General features: G+C 32.9%; 1 protein-coding gene and 1 non-coding gene across 3 annotated transcripts in view; both read right to left on the bottom strand.

The window, feature by feature from the left end:
• The window catches only part of Hs3st-A (Heparan sulfate 3-O sulfotransferase-A), a 130,729-nt gene that overhangs the window by 26,679 nt on the left and 83,413 nt on the right, over window positions 1–20,637 (bottom strand). The gene's annotated exons all lie outside the window — the stretch shown is intronic.
• LOC135846109 (small nucleolar RNA U3) lies at window positions 10,746–10,947 on the bottom strand. Its single transcript, XR_010558886.1, has one exon. It is a non-coding gene; the product is annotated as a small nucleolar RNA U3 (small nucleolar RNA).

Genomic DNA, 20,637 nt, shown 5'->3' with positions numbered 1-20,637 from the left:
TTCTTTTAAATATTTAATTTAAAAGCTTTTTTCTATGAAATAATTTTAATTTTTGACTTATCAAATAGTCAAGCACGTTCATTTCTATTTTTTTTTTTTTTTTTTTTTTTTTTTGAAGAAAAGGGAATTTTTCAGGGCTTATGTTCTATTACCTTTGAACAAATAGCAAATTTCATTTTTTTTTTTTTTTGGAATATGAAAGAATAATTGAAAATTTTATTCATCAAAATTATGTTTCTAGGATCTTTTTACGTACTTGTTGAATAGTAAACTATTTTTTCAACCATCTTGCAAACAAAAATTAAGAAAAATAACCTAAAACTAATTTATCACTATTTTACTATTTTCTCATCCCTCTTTTCTAGTTTTGAGTAATTATTATTTTTTTCAAAACAATTTTTCGTCATTTTTTTTTCATAATTCAATTTTTTTAATTAAGAAATTTTCAACTTTTACAAAACTTCGTGAGGTTTTTTGTGGGAGAGAGAGGCTTATTAAAAATATCAAAAAATTGTCTAAATATCTCAACATTTATATTACCTCAGGATTACACTGGAACGATGTCCAAAAATACTAATAAAAACACAAAAAATATACACGAAACGAGAGGTGATTAAAAGATGAAACAATTCGGATAGGTTTTCGAACTTCCTCATAGCCAACGTTAAAAGTAGACACAGTAATAATAGTGATGGATAACTGCTTAATACATACAATAATTTACATTTCGGTAAAGGCACACAAAACAATAACAAAATCACCTAATAAATTTATCAGTGCAAACATCAAACTCTCTTATCGCACTTATCGCTTTCGTCGTCGTCGATGATAATATTTTATTTTTATTCATAAAGTAGGTAATTTTAGTCATTTCTTACCTAAGTAATAATAATCCATGATCTGATAGAAAATTACTCATCAATTTCAACAAATTTTACTCAAACACATCAATTCAAATTTACGAAATCATCCTTCCCTGACAACAAAATTTTTCATTTACACATCGAATATCAACAAAATTACTCGTATCCACTTTAATACCAAAAGTTCCATAAACTCGAGAACTTTTTTCAGAGAGCGAATTTCATCTCTTGAAACACGAATGAACTGAAGAGAGAAATCCTACGTTAACAAATTGCAAAATTGCATGATGTTGATTTTAATCGTCGATTTATTCATAATTACCATATTTTTCAGTCAGTAAAACATAAATATGTTTCAACTTAACAAAGCTTTTCAAAGTAGCGTGACGACATGAGAGACGTGGGTAAGTATAAAGTATACAATACATGCTTATACATCAACCATACATAGTACATATTACGTTTATTTAATTTCGAATATAAGGAGTAACTTGAGTAAATAGTAAGAAATATTTAATAAGTATTTCGGGTGCAGGATGGATTCTTGGAACTTACAAACTATGTGTACCTTATATTTTGCAATATCAATCCACGAGTAGTTATAACCTATGTAAGTACCTATCAAAGTCCGGAAATTAGGTAGTGATTTTACTCGAGTGTGTTATTAAATCTTACATGCTACAGCGAATATTAAATGAGAAAGATTAAACTGAGTATTGCTACACGTTGAATAGTCAATTTCACCAAAATGGATCGAACTGCATATTTCTCATTCGAGAAAATTCTTTCAATTAAGATTACGTTCGGAATTTTTTCAGCTGGCGATTCAAATTGATCAAAATTTTGACCAGCGTTGAGATTAGCCACTCTTGGTAACATCCCTCCTTCAATTTCTTCAAACATTTTGATAATGGAAGGGGCGAAACTATACATTCCCAAACTCAGTTCCATTGAAAACTTTTCAAGATAGAAAAAATAGGTTAAAATTTAAGTTACACGTTATCAATCTCTAAACTACCACCATTATCGAAAAGTTCGCAACCTTGTACTAAAATATGTCAACTCCGTGTACATCGTTTCAACACCCGCCAGACAAAACTTGGCTATAGGTAAACTTGACTCGTCGTTCAGATGGCACTTGAGATTACGAACAAAAACCAGCAAAGCTGGGCACACGAACACGAACCATTCCAAGTACGTATAAAATGTAAAAGACATACGGAAGAATACTTTTACAACTAAATATCACCGTCGAGGGATGGAAAGTAGACGAAAACCAAGTCGTCGAATTCCGAAAAAGTTATATAAAGAGAGGAGATAAGTATAAAAAGGCAGAACGAGTTCGACGTAAGAATAAGAAGAAATAATCTAGAAGAGATGAAATCGAGTAATTTTTATCGTATAAAAGCCGAGTCTCTCTCTCTCGCTCTCTCTGGCTCGGAGGTTCATTGTTGAAAATCTTATTTGGGTCAGTGATTCTTGAGTGTGGTTTCTTTTATTCGTTTGTCGGAGTTCTCTTTTTATATGCATAGTACGCGATCAACCCCCAACTCCTTGCCCTTTCACCCTTATCCCATTATACTTTAAGAAGAGACACGAGGCACGTTTCGCCAGTAATTTCACAAATGTATACGAAACCTCAAACCTTGTGATTCGACTCGTCGACCTCACACTCTCTCTCTCTTGCTCCATCTGCGATGTTTGGCAAAATATCGATCTCATCGTTGTATCGCGTATATTTTTAGCATTACCAAGCGGGAGGTTTTTCAAATTAAATATGTTCGACGGAAACATTATGATAATGAAAAATACCTACCACGTTTGGCTTCGATTGATGCGTACCTACGTACAATTCGACGCAAATTAATTACCGAAAATGTACCACGTACATAGGCATACTGTCTACCATATTAGGTGAACAAAAAAAAATAATACGTAATAATAATTCAATTGGTTGCTTTGACAACAGCAATCTTTTCATTTCGTTTATTCGTTCGAGTAATAATAATTTTTGTCGAGTTTTTCACGCGTTAAATGTATAACATCGTTAAGTTTACAGCGGTATTTTTTTTTTCTCAAGAAATAAACATTCCTGAAAAATAATTGATATTAATTTAAATGCCTAAAAATTTTCTGCCGCGTTTTTAAATTTATTTTTTACGTTTTTCAAAAAATAAAAAATAAAGAACGAGTTTTTTAGTTTTCACGCGTAATTAAATTGAAGGAGGGAGAAATTACCAACCGTAATGCGTCGTTTCGCGTTTTTTTCTTTCGATTTTTAGCTGAATTGCGTTATTAAGTAAAAGCTATTATGATTTCACCGGAGTCGAAGAACTGAAAGAGAACATTTTTTCCAAGTTCTACGACCCCCAAAACATGGAATAAAAATCCATAAATATACGAAAAAGTTGAGCTTTTAATGACATCCACTTTTTTCAGGGTACTAGACCTACTTATAAAATGACGATAACAGTACACTTTTGAAAAAAATTGTGAAATTCTACATTACGTATTCGGTTCCTTGAAATGCTATAGCAAGGAAAAGGGAATCTTTAAAACACCTCAATTCTGATCGAACGGAATTGAAAAAAGAGATATTTACATGAATATGAATACCTCAGAAGGGGGAGGGGGTAATAGTTTTGCACTAGGTACTCCATGAAAGAAACATTTACAGATATGAACAACTCCACGAGTGGCCCGTGGGTTTCATTATGAATATTTCCCGAAGGATTAAAATATAAATTATGCGAAAGGCGAATCAATTAGGTAGTGATAATGAAAGGAAACAAAATATAACGAAAACTAAACACTAATGAGATGAGTAATCATCACGCTATCGTATTTTTACAAACTAACAGTCGAGTTATAGACGTAGTAGCTGTGTTCAGATTTGCCAATTCCTGTTGTTATTTCACAATTACATATAGCAAACGTTTTATACTTACTGAATGTGGAAAAATCAGACCAATAATTCAAAACCGGGTAGGTAAGTAAACCGATTTTTAAATAGCTATACTTCCTTTCAAGACTTCATGAGGCAAAAGGGCTCTGTTTGTATGTACTAAAACTACATCATAATTATTTAAATATTTTTTTCAAGAACTAAAAAATATGAAAATATGTTGGAGGCTTTAGAAGTCCAAAATGACTGAAAAACACTACAAATCGTAGCACCAAAAATTCCATTGGGGGAGGGGGGGTGGTTTTCAATTTTTTTTAGTCTGCATAAAAAAAATTCTCTGGCAGTTGAGAGCCTCCTTTGCTATAAGGAAGCATAATATTTGGTGATTTCAAACAAAAACAGAAATATCGACTGAAGCTCGTATTATAGATTTTTTTTAAAAAGCCCCAAAGGTTTCGGAAATAATTCTGCAGCAAAATGTAGATGGTAAAAAACGAACAGCGCATGCGCAGATCCCCACAAACAACCTACACAATCATCGTTGCACCACCTCTCCCTCTCCAAAAAACGTAGAGCGCATGCGCAGATCTCCATAACCATAACACAACACACACAATCAACGTTGCACGTCCTGCCCCCCCCCAAACCGCAGTAGTTCCAACTAAAAAAGCAGCGTTGTAAGGGAGGTGCAGTGCAACGTTGACTATATTAGAATGGGAACTGGCGCATGCGCACTACGTTTCTTAGATTTTACCTCAGAGAGCACAAGTAGCTCAAAGGATATTAGAACCATAACTTATGATACCCCTGATTCGTTTCTTGACTCGCTGTGAAAATCATAAATGAGGGGTATGTTTAAGAACAAAGAACAACCATACTTAGTGCAAAATTTTGAATAAAATTTTTTCAAAGTAAATTTTCATGAGGACCATGATGAAAAATTTTAATTTTAACCTCCCAAATGCGATTTCACTACGTTATTTTAGTTATTTTAGCTTCCTGTGAAATTCCATTTCGTGGACTATTGTCGTTCTTTAAAAGTACCGCTCAAATACGTAAATCAGAGGAAACTGGGAAGTGTACCAATTTAATACAAAAAACTGGGATAGATATTCGTATGAGAATTTATCTGAATTAGTGAACGATTAGATAATTACTCTCCATCCGGCCATATCCTCGTAGATTACTCGTATCAACGAAAACATAAACAGCACACGAATATTACACTTATCTCAAATAAAATACATACGATTTATAAAAATTTAGATTTTGCACTTGTTTGATCCCATCGTGTTTCAAAAGTCAATTTTCGTAATATTATTGCATTGATGAGATTAAAAATTTCAGAATTTTAGCTATCAACGAGCTATTACGTTAGAAACTCCCAAAATTCATTTCGAAGGTGTTTTTCTGAAACTCATCTCATTCAAGCTGTACTCACATAGGAACCACTTGAAAGGCCCAGTTCTGATTTGAGGAAGTACAAATTTTTTGGAAAGAGTTGGAAAGAGAACGGTCTGAAACCCTCATACTAAAATTTCAGCTGTCCAAATCATTTTTCAATTTCGGGAGAATTTTTAAAAATCAAAAATTGGCTATTATCGGTGATCTGAATACGCTAAAATAAAAAATTACCTGATTTATTCATCTAAAATGGTGTATAAAAATTAATTCTGAGGCTAATATTCAGTTCTCAAACCAAATTTCATCATTTCAGACAATACAACAGACTGCTCGAGTGCGGTTTTTGATTAATTTGGACAGCTAAAGATGAAGGGTAAGGTGGTCCTTGAATACATATTACATTGCAAAAAAAAATCGCGTATTTTTTCTGCGCCCAGCCCTCAAAGTGATACCTCTAGTGAGAAAATAATTCTCTATGTATTTTTTATTTTTTCCATTTTTAAAAAACTAGAGCTGTGGTGGGCCTTCCAATTTTCAAAAATTTTAAAAAATACAACTCCAAAGCAAAATTTTTAAAATTCAAAGATTTCAAAGTTTTTTAACGTTTTTAAAAATTCTCTTTTGAGCAAAATGAACTTTCATGAGGATATTGACCCCATCCGTGGAAGACCAAATCGGCCCCCCTATAGAATAGCTGAAATTCGTATTTTACATTAAATTTCAGATATTTTAGGGGGTCAGCTTGGTTTTCAATGGAGGGGACTAAAATCTTCATGAGAGTTCATTTTACTCAAAAGAGACTTGAAGGGCCCATCGCAGCCCGAGTTTTTCAAAAATGGAAAAAATAAAAAATAAGGAATTATTTTCTCACTAGAGGTCACCACTTCGGGGGTTGGGAGGGAGGAAAATCTCAACTTCGAAAATAAGGTCCATCCTAATGAAGGGTTATAATCTCGAACTTGAATTTATCCACACTGGAGCCAATTTCCAAGCACTGAAGGCTCTATAATGGCTTGAAATGATGAAAATTTCCATATGAGGGTTTATTTTACGAGTAGATAAAATACAACACTATTCGCGCCAATTTTGTAAATTTCTTTATGAACAGAAAATTTTGAATTTTTTGAATTTTTTCCTGATAAATTGGTTTAAAAAACTCAATGTGCCCGCTTGGAAGTAGACTCAAATATGGATAAACTAGCACACTTTCTGAAGAAATTCAAAAATTTGGATAGTTTGAATATCATGTTGGAGACTTCAGGAGGTTCGTAAAGGTGAAATCTGGTTCTAAAGAGTTAATATTAATCTCAGGACTAATTTTCATTTGATAAAAACAAATAAACAAATCACCGAAAATGATCAAATTTCAATTTTTTTAAATTCACCGAAAATCGAAAAATTAATTTAGGTAGCTGGGATTTTGGTAATGGAGGTTTCAGACCATGCCCTTTCTAAAAATCGCGATTCTGTTTCAAATTGAAGGCGAACATCTCAAGATGTTCCAGTTCCCTCTTCACCCTTTTCCCTTTCCCAAAAACTATCAAAATTTGATGAGTTGCAAACTGATGTTTACTCCACTAGACTTCTTGGGAGTTTATAATTATAATTTTATAGAATATGAAACAAGAAATTTGCCCGATTTACCATATACCTAGTCCATCAGCTCCTGTTCAGCAGTATCAACGTCAGTATTCACTAATCGAAATGTGATTCATAGGTAATAGGGAGACTATAAAATCTTATATTTTATTTTTTCAGACCTTGAAACTCGCTGCTTAAAAGAAACACATCAGCTGCAAAGAGCAAATTTAGAAAAAAAAGAGAGAAAATCATGACTATGATAATTGACAGTAATCTCGAATACATACTGACACTTATGAGCAAAATTGGAGGCATATCATCAATTATCTGCTTGATCATCCATTTTTACAAATTTTTCCAAAGTGGTAAGATATCCACGCAAAGCTTGGCGACTAAAAATCTTACTTTCTACTGTTTTTTCCTGCTATTGTACACCGTTTCGTCTGTACTGCGAAATTACAATATAATGCCTGCAGGATTTACATTTTATGAACGTTCGTACAAATTGGAATTATTGTATTGCATCTACGTATATTTAACTCTAACAATAGCACTTTTCAAACTGATTATTGCTCTGGATATATGCTGGTGTTTTCGAAGAATTGCTTTATTTTTGCAACGGTCTCCCTCGAGCAGTCAGAATAAAAAATTTTATACTTACTGCTTCTTAGGAACAACCATTCCTTTATTATACTTCCTATCGACGGAATTTTTTGTAGCTACACAGATCAGAGAATTGACGCAAGAAGTGTCGTGTGCAATTCGTGTCCTGCGCTTGATTCCAATTGCAGGAGCGTTTTGGTATATAAGATTAGCCAGTATTGATAAAACTGAATTATGGTCCAAGTTTTCTCTACATATGCGTCTACTCATCATGCTTGGCGGCTTGGCTGCTTTCTTCAGTATTTTACAAGTGTACTTGGTGATTAAGTATTATAAAATTAGTTGGTCCGAAAATTTTTCGAGAGAGTCGTTGGAACAAACTGATCAAATCAATAAAGTGCAAGATTTTTTTACAGGTATTCAACAGTTGGGTACTGATTTGGAAGGAATTATTATTGCGATAGTTTTTACTTTTAAAAAAGATACGTTTCGACCTATTCATACTTTGTCTTCTTGCTAATTTTCCTATTTTTGTTGTACCTTTAACAGACCTACTTAGTTATTTTGAAGTATTTCTCCATCTCCAACAATTTTGAAAGATTTTTTTTTCATCATGTGAGTGGGTGTGATGTGCAATCTTTCCAGTACAAAAACAGAACTGTTGAATATAAAATAAGGTCTGGACTGGATTAATCATAAAATATTTCAAAACAAGTATTCATTGTCTTCCCCTTTCCCTCTTCTCTCCTTTCATATCCACAATTGAAGAAAATGGAAAAACATATTAGGTACCTATTCATTTCATAGTTGAATTTGAATATCAGTTTTTTTCTCACGCAAGTAAATTAATGATAAGAAATGACTTACTTATTTTATGTTGATAACATTACTAATTCTGAGGACGGTAGTTTGTACTCACCTGAAACAACAAGCAAAACAAATCACTTAAGTACATTAAAATTTATTTTTCAATATGCATAGGTATTTATCAATGAAATATATCTAAAACTTGATTCTCTTCAGAAAGAACTGTGAATGCTTCAGGTTTTTTCTTGTGTTCTTTTTCAAACATTCAAACATTTTGAGCAGAAGTGTTTTCAACAAAGATGTTTTGTATGTACATATTTTTTTATAGATTTTCTTGTTACTAAGTTATTACAGCAATTTCAATTAACCTTTAAATATGTGTTTTTTTGTTTGTTTTTTTTTTAGATATTTGGGTATTAAATCATAAAAAATTGAGCATTTTTCTTTCGACTTTACTTTCCACTTGATAACAGGGACTATAGAAGCTGCCAATAAACTGAATACAGCTTTTCAAACGAGAACTTCCGCATCGTTCAAGTCTTCAAATTATATTTAGAAAAAACGTTTCTGAAATATAGACCCCCCTCCCCCTCTAACATCTATTTTAACGAGTCATTCACACGTACATTTTTTTTTTTGCAAATTTTCGTCAACTGTTCCTATATATTGTGCGTGTTGCGGACACATTTACGCATAATGCGACTACCTACCTCTAGTAGTAGGAACTTCTTCGATTACCATCGAAGAACGGAAATTGACTTTCGTGTTCTTACCAAATAAGCAATCCGAGTAATGCTAAAACCACTAATTTTCTAACCATAAAAATAGGTCGTTCGTGTCAATGTTTGACGATTTTTTACGCAATTTTTTATTGTTGTGTTCTTTTTAAAAAACGTTTAAGCTACAACACTTCGTAATCGCGTAGTAACTGATTAAATATCCGTGGGATCATTTTGAAAATGATTGCGTGAGACTGCGAGAATTTTTAAGAAAAACTATATAAATAAGGCGATAAAAATGGGGGTGAAATTGTCCAAAATTTAGGCAAAAGTGTCGTTAGCTTTGGGAGGGGGAGGGGGGAGATTGAAAAATAATTCAGATTGCTTGAAATTTAGTTGGAAGTTTTTAAAACATTTTGGTATAATTTTCAAAAATATTTATTTCATTTTTTTTCTTCTCAAAATCTTTAGCGATTAGCCCCCTCCCCCTCCCACGATATTTCAAATTGAAAACTCATGCTTGAAAGTGTAATTTTGGGACATCTTTCTCAATGCACCTGTAACTATTTTCAGTCAGTGAAAAAAATCTAGGCTCCCAACAGAGCGTTGAGGAAAAAAAACGAAAAAAAAAGGAACAGGAAATTCGAACTTTCAAACACACGTGCGTCGTGTTATCGTCAATTTACAAACACGCGGCTACTGGGTTACCATATTACACGAGTACTCGCTCAAATATCTGCGAAAAAAAAAGGTCGAAGTTTAGGAGACAGAGAAGCACTACACAATATATACCTACGATATAGGTACATAGGGGGAGGGTAAAAAAAAAAAAGGAAAACAACTACGTATTAGTATTCCGGCGACGATTTTATTGGATTTACGAGAAAATGCAAAGTTGCTTGTTAACTTTGAATTGAACATCGAAAACGCGAGCGGTTTGCGAGAGTTGCGTGATCATAATTTTTTTATTCGCTATCACACAGGGAAATAAGAAAAAGAGAAATAGAAAAATGCACCGTAATGAGATTGTTTTCGGTGAACGGTAAAGTTACTGGAACAAATTTCAATTCGGTAAAGGTTCCTATTTCGTTTTTCTACCTCCCTCCCCCCTCATCTGCCTCTGCTTCCTCTTCAACTTTTGCAATGCAACCACGAGTAGGTAGGTACGCCATACACCGCCGACGAGTTTCCTACACAAATAAATCGAATCGAAAAGAAAAAGAATCTCGTTTGCGAATACGAACGAAGAAATTGGATTGAAGTTTCAAGGTTTGATGTTTATTCGTTTATTTATCATCGCACGAAAAGAATCGACGAATTGGCGAATTATTTTGCAAAAAAAAACTTACCTATTTATCGAGATGTAAAAATGGTGTAGGTTTATTGGAGGGGTTTATGGAGGTTCTACATACCCCCTTTTTCCTTCGAATGAAATTTTTGCTAAATTTTGTAAACTTGAATCGTTTTAAAATTATGCCTATTAAAATTGGTAGCTGAGGACATCTTTTTGTAAATTTTTCATCTGTTCCTCTTCAACCTCTGAATTTAATTTAGAATGGGGAGAGGTTACCACGAAGTTTTGACCTTATGACAAGATTATTCTCCCCCCCCCCCCCCAAATCTGAAAATATATTGAAATATCTGACTCAAAAGCCAAAGGCCCAATTATTACTGAAGGCTGGCTATCAGAGGATCTCTAATTCTCTACATCCCATTTTCGGTATAAGTTTTTTTTAATGACTGGCTCGGATGCAGTCCTACCTCCTGTCCTTTAAACTGACAAGGATACGATGTACGGTAAGGTAAGCCCATTCCACGGGCATTTGCCCTGCTGTGATTAGTTCAGTTTTAATCATAAATATTACCACTCAGCCAGCATCCTCGTCCCTGCCTCCGAAGAGACTGCGATCATCGTGGCTCTGCTTCTCAAATGCTTGAGAAACAGGCCCACCTCACGCTCGAGACGAGGAGCCATGGCTCATCATCATGGCTTCATCGAACTCCAGAAGAGTACGGAGAAGGCGAAGATACATACTACAAAAATGAATCCTGAAAGTATGATCTTAACCTTACAACCGCTGCAGCTTCCCTTTTATACAGATCGGGTCCATAATTCATCTGCGAGTAGTTAAGGTGTAGTAGTTTACAAGCTGAAGCGCAGATTTACGAGCAGTGACGTCACAGAGATGCAGATGTCGTTTAGGTACATTTGGGTCTCAGCGGAAAAGTCTTGTTTTTTAGAATTCGTCCTCAATAACTCGAGAAGTTTAGTGAGTATATGAGTGTTCGATGCATGAAAAATGATCAGATTTTCACGGTCTACAATATTCTTTCTTCTCTTAAGCTCTAGCGCAAATAGATCAAAAGTTACGAACGCTCAAAGTCGAGCTTTTCGCAACTTTCAATCACTCGACGCTGAAAAAATGAGAAAATAATTTTTACAATATTTTTTTCTCTCAATTGACTTCAATTTTTTGCGAAAATAAAATTTCAAAGGAAACACATCACCTTGAAAATTAATTTAGTTATTTTTCAAACCTCATAAAGAACGCTGTTAGCTTCAAGAACGAATATTATCCTACAATTTCCAAGCTCTCGAAAAAAAAGTGAAAATAAAAATAGCCGAAATTAACCAAGTCAAAGAACATTGGTCTTTGGTACTTATATGTATTATTATAAGGTCAACTTTATGATAAAATCAAGCGCTCGCTAAACTGCAAACACGAAATAAAGTATTGTAGTATAATAAACGCTTATCGAAATATTCGATCGTGGTAAATGTTTATTGTTTATTCCAATTCGATGTCAAAATGTTGAACTCGTAGCATGAATTCAGCAAACACTCGTGTTAGCTTTTTAAACAGTCAACAACGTCGAAATGTATTTGGTACGAATTGTCAGCACACATACAATTTCGTGCAGATAGATCATTGCAGTAGCTTGGCCCCTTAGGGTACCTATGTAATGGTATTTGTGATGTATATTTCTAAAGAAATTACTCGAACTAGACAGAATTTTGCAAAGGTGATGTATGAGACGTTGATATACATACACTAAATACATATTTGTAACGTATACTTAATCCTTTAATCACGCCATCGTGGTCTGATAAGCATTACTTATACATAAGTTGAACAGAAAAACATCAACTACCTGTATAAATTCTCAAACGAGATACAAACACTTGGAAATTCCTTCTCTCCTAATTTAAACATTTGAATTTAGAATTAGTTAAAAAGAAACGTAGATGAGAAAAAAGAGCATTCTCTTCGAATTAATTTTATAAAGAAACCCAATGAACTTTTTACCAAAGTAAAAAAAAAATAAAAAAAGAATTCAAAAGATTCGTGTCTTGATTGAAAATTTGCCTTGTGCTTTTACTGGCAGTGGCATCGCTTGTACACCGAACGCCAAACGTAAAAACTCTCTTGAAAACTTTATCCTAAATACAAGCTCAGCATTTCTTTTTAATGATGCCATTGTAACCGTTAAGCTTTTATTGATATAAAAAGGTTTGTTATAAAATCAAACCATTGCTGTTCAAAACTCGAAAAAAAGACACATAACGTGAAAGTTCACCTATTAAATGTACAGAGTTGATTTTCTCTCGAATGAGTGTACCGAATGTTCGATAATGATCGTTTATTACCCTACACAATTCGATATTTTTATGAGTGTAATTTTCTCACTTATTTTCACATTTTATTTGAGGTGCGCTGAAATTGGCTTTTTATGCTGCGTCAAAGGTCAAATGAGCGAGAATCGAAAAAAAATTGAAGTGAATTCGGAAGAATAGGTATTATGATAAAATGTTGAAGCCTGGATTTAACTTTGAAATTTTTTCCTTTTTTTTTCAAAAGGTTTGAAAATTTTGTGCAAAATGTCTTGAAGGTATGTCTCTCTGTAACTTGAAAACATGAAAAAAAATGAAATCAATTTAAAATACTTATTTTGAGCTTATGATTTTAAAATATTTTGTGTGACTTAGAAATAGCATGGTTTGAAAATTCCATCGCCCAAATTTCAGCAGTCCAAATTAATTTGTTGATTTTTCGAGAATTTTTGAAAAATTCAAAAAAAAAGGAATATTGTATAACTGGGCTGGTAATATATTTTTTCCAAAAAAAGACACTTATTTATTTAGTAACCAAAAAAGCTCGATCTGATGTAGAAAAAAAATCATCAAAAAAATAGAACATAACAAATTGACCCCCCCCCCCACAATGTTCTGTTTTTTTAATTTTAAATGGTTGAACTATTTTTGAACTTTTTGATGAAACAACGAAACTTTTTGACAGTTTTTGGCAACAAATTGAAAATTTTTGCAATTCATGTCAAATGAGGCAGACTTTGACAATTTATAAAAAAAATTAGAGGTTTTTTTATCAATTTTTGGAAAAAAAAACTAAACTTTTGGACAAGTTTTGAAAAAATGTGAGACTTTTTGGCATTTTACGCAAAAAAAAACGATTATGTTTAGCAATAATTGCTAAACATTAAAAAGGAACTAAAAAATACGAAAAAAACAATCAAGAATTTCTAAGAATTTCAAAATAGTGATTTTAAAAAAAGGCATGCACAACTTCTCGCGAAAATTGATTTAGATGACATGAGTTTTTTTAAATGCAAGAGGCGTTTTAAAAAATATTTTTCTAAGAAAGCAATAGGAAATTTTTCAAAAGCAGACAATTTGACAAATTTTACCAAAAATTAAAAATTTTTGCTAATTATCTGGCTGTGGAATAACATTTTTTTGCAATTTTTTTCAAAAAATGAGACCTTTTAAATTTTTTTGTAATTTTTTGCAATTTCTGGTAAAAAAAAGCAAGACTTTTCAATTGGTAAAAAGTTACAATTCTGACAATTTTTTTTGGAAAAAAGTAAAACGGTTGGGCAATTTTAGAAAAAAAGTACTCGAGACTTTGTGGGATGTTTTTTTTTAAAAACCGAATTTTTTTCACGATGTTTAGCAAAAAATAAGACAGACAATTTTAACAAAAATGAGTACTTCCTTCTTGGCAATTACTGGCAAAAAAAATTAGATGCTTACGCTTTTTCGCAATCTTTGTTGAAAAAATGTGAGATTTTATTTCCAATTTTTCGATTAAAAAGTGAGGTTCTTTGACCTTTTTTTTTTTACAGAAAAGCGGGATTTTTGTGTAATTATTAGGAAAAAAAATGAAGTTTCTTTGGAAGTTAGTTTTCACAAAAAAGCGACAATTTTCAGCCAGAAACGTGACAGTTTGGAAATTTTGACAAAAGCTGACATTTTTCGCTATTATTGACAGAAAGCCAGACTTTGACAATTTCAAAAAAAGGCAGGCAGGGCTTCAATACCGCAACGCTGAAAATGCACATCAGCCAATTGAAAAAGAATAAAAAATTTTCAGGCGGATGCTTCGAGTGCGTTTTTTTTTACTAAAATTGACCATATTATTTTGTTAGGGAAAAATTCCAAAAAAATCAAAATTCATTTTTTCGTTGGGAAATGTTTGGAAAATTTGAACGAATAGCTGCATTTTGTCTAAAACCAATCCGGAATTAATATTTCACAATTTCGAGACCAATGCGGTTTTCATTTTCTTCAAAATTTGAAATTTTTTCCATAAGGAGTGACAAATAATTTGAAGAGCTAAAAATCGAATTGTAGCTCATGCTTGATCTATTCAACGAATGGAAAATCGCGCTGGAAGCTCCGGAATCGGGAATTGTTCGATGTAATCGTGAAATTTAGATTAAGAGGCGTTGATATTGGTTTCAGGATTAATTTCTCTCATTTTTAATAAAGAAGTAAGTGCTTGTACCTACTTATACATTTTTTTTAAAAGCATAAATTGCAGAAATATGTCAATGTTGAATTTTCAAAAATTCCAAAAAAATCAATCTGGGTCGCTGAAATTTTGGTTATGGGAGTGTCAGAGTATGCTCTTTCTAAAAATCGAAGTCCCGTTCGAATTGAAGGTGAAAATCTCGAGAGGTTCCATTACGAAGTGAACTTTTAGATATCAAGTGTGACTTTTGAAAGTTTGAAAAACAATCATGTAAGTAAGTTATTAGCTAAAATCACGTCAAATTCTTTCTGATATTCTGACAATTTTGCCAACGAATTGAAATCTTAAGAAAGAATCCTCTCAAATTCTTGAAATTATAACAGGCAAGGCAATTGAAGACGTCGCTGGAATACAAGCAAATTAAGCAAACTAACGCCCTTTTTCTTGGAAATTGCAGAAATCAATTCTCCGACTCTTCTTCTAGGTATCATTCAATCACTTTTCCAGGTTCCAAAACCAACTTATATTGAAACTAGACAGCTGCGCCAAGCGCAGCTGTAACAGTGTGCGTAGCTTCTTTAGTTTGGAAAGCGCAACGCAATTTTGGAAAAGAAGCATAACAAAATTTCAAAAAAAGGCGCAACTTCGAAAAAAGCACAATGCGACTTCAAAATAATAAGCACAATGCGATTTAGAAAAAAATCACAACGCAAATTTCAAAAATAGAACAAGATTCCGAAAAAAATCAAAATACGATTTTAAAAAAAAGCATAACGCAACTTTTTAAAAAAAACGATTGGAATTTTGAAAGCAGAACGCAATCATGATTTAAAAAAAAATCACAATACGATTATGAAAAAAAAGCACAAAGCAACTTTGGAAAAAAGCAATTGGGATTTTGAAAGCAGAACGCAATGATGATTTAAAAAAAAGCACAACGCGATTTTGAAAAAAGGCACAACGCGAATTTTAGTTTAAAAAAAGCACAACGCGATTTCGAAAAAAAAGCACAACACAATTTTGAAAAAAAAAGCACAACGCAATTATTTTGAAAAAAAGCACAGTGCGAACTTTGAAAAAAGATCAACGCGAATTCTCAAAAAAGCACAAGGCCAACTTTGAAAAAAAGCACAATGCGACTTCGGAAAAAAAAGCACAACGCAAATGTTGAAAAAAAAACAGAACGTGAACTTCAAAAAAAAAGCACAACGCGATTTTGAACGCGATTTTGAAAAAAAAGCACCACGCAATTTTGGAAAAAAAGCACAACACAATTTCGGAAAAAAGCACAACGTGATTTTGAAAAAAAAGCGAACTTTGAAAAAAAGCACAACGCGATTTCAAAAAAAAGCACAATGCAATTTTGAAAAAAAACATGATTTTGAAAAAAAAGCACAACACAATTTTGGAAAAAAAGCACAACGTGAACTTCAAAAAAAAAAGCACAATGAGGACTTCGAAAAAAAGCACAACACGATTTTGAAAAAAAAGGCACAACGCGAATTTTAGTGAAAAAAAGCACAACGCGATTTTGAAAAAAAAGCACAATGCAAACTTTGAAAAAAAGCTCAACGTGAATTCTGAAAAAAGCACAAGGCCAACTTTGAAAAAAAAGCACAATGCGGATTTTGGAAAAAAAACACCGTGATTTCGAAAAAAAGCACAACGCTATTTCAGAAAAAAAAACACAATGCAAACGTCGAAAAAAAGCACAACGCAAACTTCAAAAAAAAAGCACAACGAGATTTTGAACGCGATTTTGAAAAAAAAACACCACACAATTTTGGAAAAAAAAGTACAATACAATTTCAGAAAAAAAGCACAATGTGAACGTTGAAAAAAAACAACTCGAACGTTGGAAAAAAACACAATGCGATTTCAAAAAAAAAACAACGCGATTTTCATTTTAAAAAGCACAACGCGAACTTTGAAAAAAAGCACAAAGCAAATTTTGGAAAAAAAGCACAGCGCGATTTTGAAAAAAAACGCACAACGCAATTTTGAAAAAAAAGCACAACGCGATTTCAAAAAAAAGCACCACGCAATTTCAGAAAAAGAAGCACAACGCGATTTTTAAAAAAAAACACGACGAGAACTTCAAAAAAAAAGAACACAACGCGAATTTTAGGAAAAAAAGCACAACGCGAATTTTAGAAAAAAAGCACAATGCGATTTTAAAAAAAAAAAACAACGCAAATTTTGGAAAAAAAGCATGTGATTTTTAAAAAAAAGCGCAACGCGAACTTTGAAAAAAAAGGCACAACAAAATTTTGAAAAAAAGCACCACACCATTTTGGAAAAAAAGCATAACGCGATTTTGGAAAAAAAGCATAACGCGATTTTGAAAAAAAAAGCACAACGAGATTTTAAAAAAAAGCACAACGCGAATTTTAGAAAAAAAGCACAACGCGATTTTTAAAAAAAAAAAACACAACACAAATTTTGGAAAAAAAGCACGTGATTTTTAAAAAAAAGCGCAACGCGAACTTTGAAAAAAAAGGCACAACAAAATTTTGAAAAAAGCACCACACCATTTTGGAAAAAAAGCACGAGATTTTTTAAAAACAAAGCACAACGCGATTTTGAAAAAAAAGCACAACGCGAACTTCAAAAAAAAAGAACATAACGCAAATTTTAGGGAAAAAAGCACAACGCAAATTTTAGAATAAAAGCATAACGCGATTTTTTTTTAAAAAAAGCACAACGGGAATTTTGGAAAAAAAGCACAATGTGATTTTAAAAAAAAAAGCCCAACGCAAACTTTGAAAAAAAAGCACAACGCGAACTTCAAAAAAAAAGCACAACAAAATTTTGAAAAAAAAGCACCACACCATTTTGGAAAAAAAGCATAACGCGATTTTGAAAAAAAAAGCACAACGAAATTTTAAAAAAAAACAACGCGATTTTAAAAAAAAAGCACAACGCGAATTTTGAAAAAAAAGCACAACGTGATTTTTAAAAAAAAGCACAACGCGAACTTCAAAAATCAAGGCACAACAAAATTTTGAAAAAAAGCACCACACCATTTTGGAAAAAAAGCATAACGCGATTTTGAAAAAAAAAAGCACAACGCGAATTTTAGAAAAAAAGCACAACGCGATTTTTTTTAAAAAAAAAAACAACGCAAATTTTGGAAAAAAAGCATGTGATTTTAAAAAAAAAGCGCAACGCGATTTTGAAAAAAAAGCACAACGTGAACTTCAAAAAGAATCACAACGCAATTTCGAAAAAAAGCACCACACAATTTCGAAAAAAAAGCATAACGCGATTTTGAAAAAAAAGCACAACGCGAACTTCAAAATAAAAAAATAACGCGAATTTTAGAAAAAAAGCACAACGCGTTTTCGAAAAAAAGCACCACGCAATTTCAGAAAAAGAAGCACAACGCGAACTTTGAAAAAAAACACAATGCAAATTTTAGGAATTGAAAAGCACTAGATTTCGAAAAAAAAGCACAACACAATTTTTAAAAAAAAGCACAACGCGATTTTAAAAAAGAAGCGCAACGTGAACTTTGAAAAAAAAGCACAATGTGATTTTTAAAAAAAACTCGATTTTGAAAAAAAAGCACAACGCGATTTCAAAAAAAATGCACAACACGATTTTGAAAAAAAAAGCACAACGCGATTCCGAATACACTATGCTATGCTATTCTGAAAGCTCCGGAGCACAACGTGATATATCAGGAAAGCATAAGCACTGCAGTACTGAGAGATTGAGAGAACCTCTTGGGAGCACAGCAAAATCACAAATGACTGGAGGTTTTGATTCTGAAAGGGTAACCACCTGCTTTCAGCATCTACGTGTGTAAATGAAACACCTGCAGGTGTTTCACAAATGACTGGTGGGTTTTCATTCCGAAAGGGTAACCACCTGCTTTCGGCATCTAGTCTAAAATTGAACAATGGGAAAGATAACACTGTAGATAAGAATATTTTAGGACCCCTGCAGTGTTACATTTTAAAACCGATGTCGGCTTCCCTTTTGATACCTTTCTCATTGTTCAATTTTGAAAATTTAAAGTCGGCTTCGCTTTTGTCGGCTTCCCTTTTGATATGGCCCTTTTCCCTTTTTTATTCTTTTTTTGGTACAAATTTTCGTAATTAATTGCAATTACTCAAGAAGCTAATTGAGTAATTGCAATTATAATTACGACATTCCCTCCCTCAAGTTATGCCTCACCTACCTACGAAAGATTCAAAAAAATCGGTCCATTCCTCTAAGAGAACATTCGAGCCAAAGAATTTTTCAACTTTCGGAACGAAACCAATAGTGTGCTACGCACACTAAAAAGGGCGAAAAATGTGACGGCATGTTAGGAACTTTAAACATGTTTTTCTCAAAATCATATTTTTTTACTAACGCCCCTATTCCAGATACCCTTTCACATTATGTCAGATTATTGAAAACTTCCAAAAAAATCTTGTAATGTTCCTTCCTATTAATAACATTTTGCACATTTTCATTATCAAGTTTATTCAAACCAAAAACACCATCCTGATCTAAACATTTCCTCGGAGAGAAGACTTTACCCTCATATTTTGTGATTCGTTTCAGTTTTTTTTTCTTCAAAGGACGTTCACTCCTTCAATTTTTCAGAGATGCTTACTCCACTACCCTGTACTACAAATGAATTCATTAAATAACAACCACAAACCAAGAGTTCATTGAAACCTTTTGATTCAGTAGAAAAAAACGCAAAATGCTTGAAAATTCAAACGAAAGAGAAAATAAAATTTCATATTCGAAGGAAACGAGATATGAATCAATAAATTGGCTGACATAAGAATAAAGAAAGCAAAAAAAAACGAATAAGTGGCTGTATAACTAACAAGATTTCGCAGTAAAAAAGTATTGGTTTCAGCATTTCGAGTATTACGCTTGATGAAATTACCCACATTTTATTCGTAATTTCAATAATAATACTGAAAGAAAACACGAAGTATAAGTAGATTTGCGAGTATAAAGCACCTACGATTTAATTTCAAATTCGCTCCATACGACTCGACGAAAAGAATAGGTACCTAGCTACGTCTTTTGTGTGTATTTTATCGATAATTCCCATCCGCGCGTATAAGGGTGTTGACATTTATACTCAGTCGTCGTCGTTTAAAGTATTAATGCAAAAGCATCCACTGCTGTGAGCTTGTGTACGTTTCGGCTGTGTGAATTTTTTAATGATCGTAGTCGAAAAAGCAATTACGTATACGAAATCTTTGACTACCCCTCCCCTCTTTGCATGGTCTCGCGGAACGGAATACGTAATCGGGTACCTACCTAAATTGATTAAAGTTGAAGAAACCGTTAGTGTACAGATATTACTAGGTTTGAAATGTGTTTGAGAAACTAGGGCAACCAAGTTTTTCCATATATACACTGGGCCTTATCTTGTGTACAGTGTAAAATAGCTTTTCAAAGTTTAAATGTTGCAAGAAATATCTTTAAACTTTGTTTACTAACAAAATTACATAATTATACAAATACGCACGATCAACTTTTGTGTACCTATTTCTCTCACTTTGCTGGCAAAACTGTACGTAACTATAGTAAATTAATTTACAAGCTTCTGTTTCAAGATGTTTCTAAAACGCCTGAAACTCTCGACAACCAGAGGCAAAAAATCACATTTTGAAGGCTCATCGTTCGCTTGTTCCCGCGAGTATATGATACACGTAGGTAGGTAGGTATATGAAAAGCTTCGTAAACTTGGCGTGCCCACGTTTAAAAGCTTAAAATTTTCAGATTTAGTCACTGGAACGATTTTGATCGGATTGGATTCAATATGCTTAAATTGAAATACCTCTCTCGATCCCTTCTTCGACTTGTCTGCTCTTTTGGTTAAAAGTTATTTGTCGATAAAACGTGAAATTTAATTAACTTTATTCGACTTAGGTATATATAGGTAGGTACTACGGCTACGCCAAGAAGAAGCTTCAATTCATCGTCTCAACCTTAATTAAAAATTTAACCGTAAGCGATGCCAA

This window comes from Planococcus citri, chromosome 4 (genome assembly GCF_950023065.1).
Source record: "Planococcus citri chromosome 4, ihPlaCitr1.1, whole genome shotgun sequence".
NCBI lineage: Eukaryota > Metazoa > Arthropoda > Insecta > Hemiptera > Pseudococcidae > Planococcus > Planococcus citri.
This window is presented reverse-complemented; position numbering and strand designations above follow the sequence as displayed.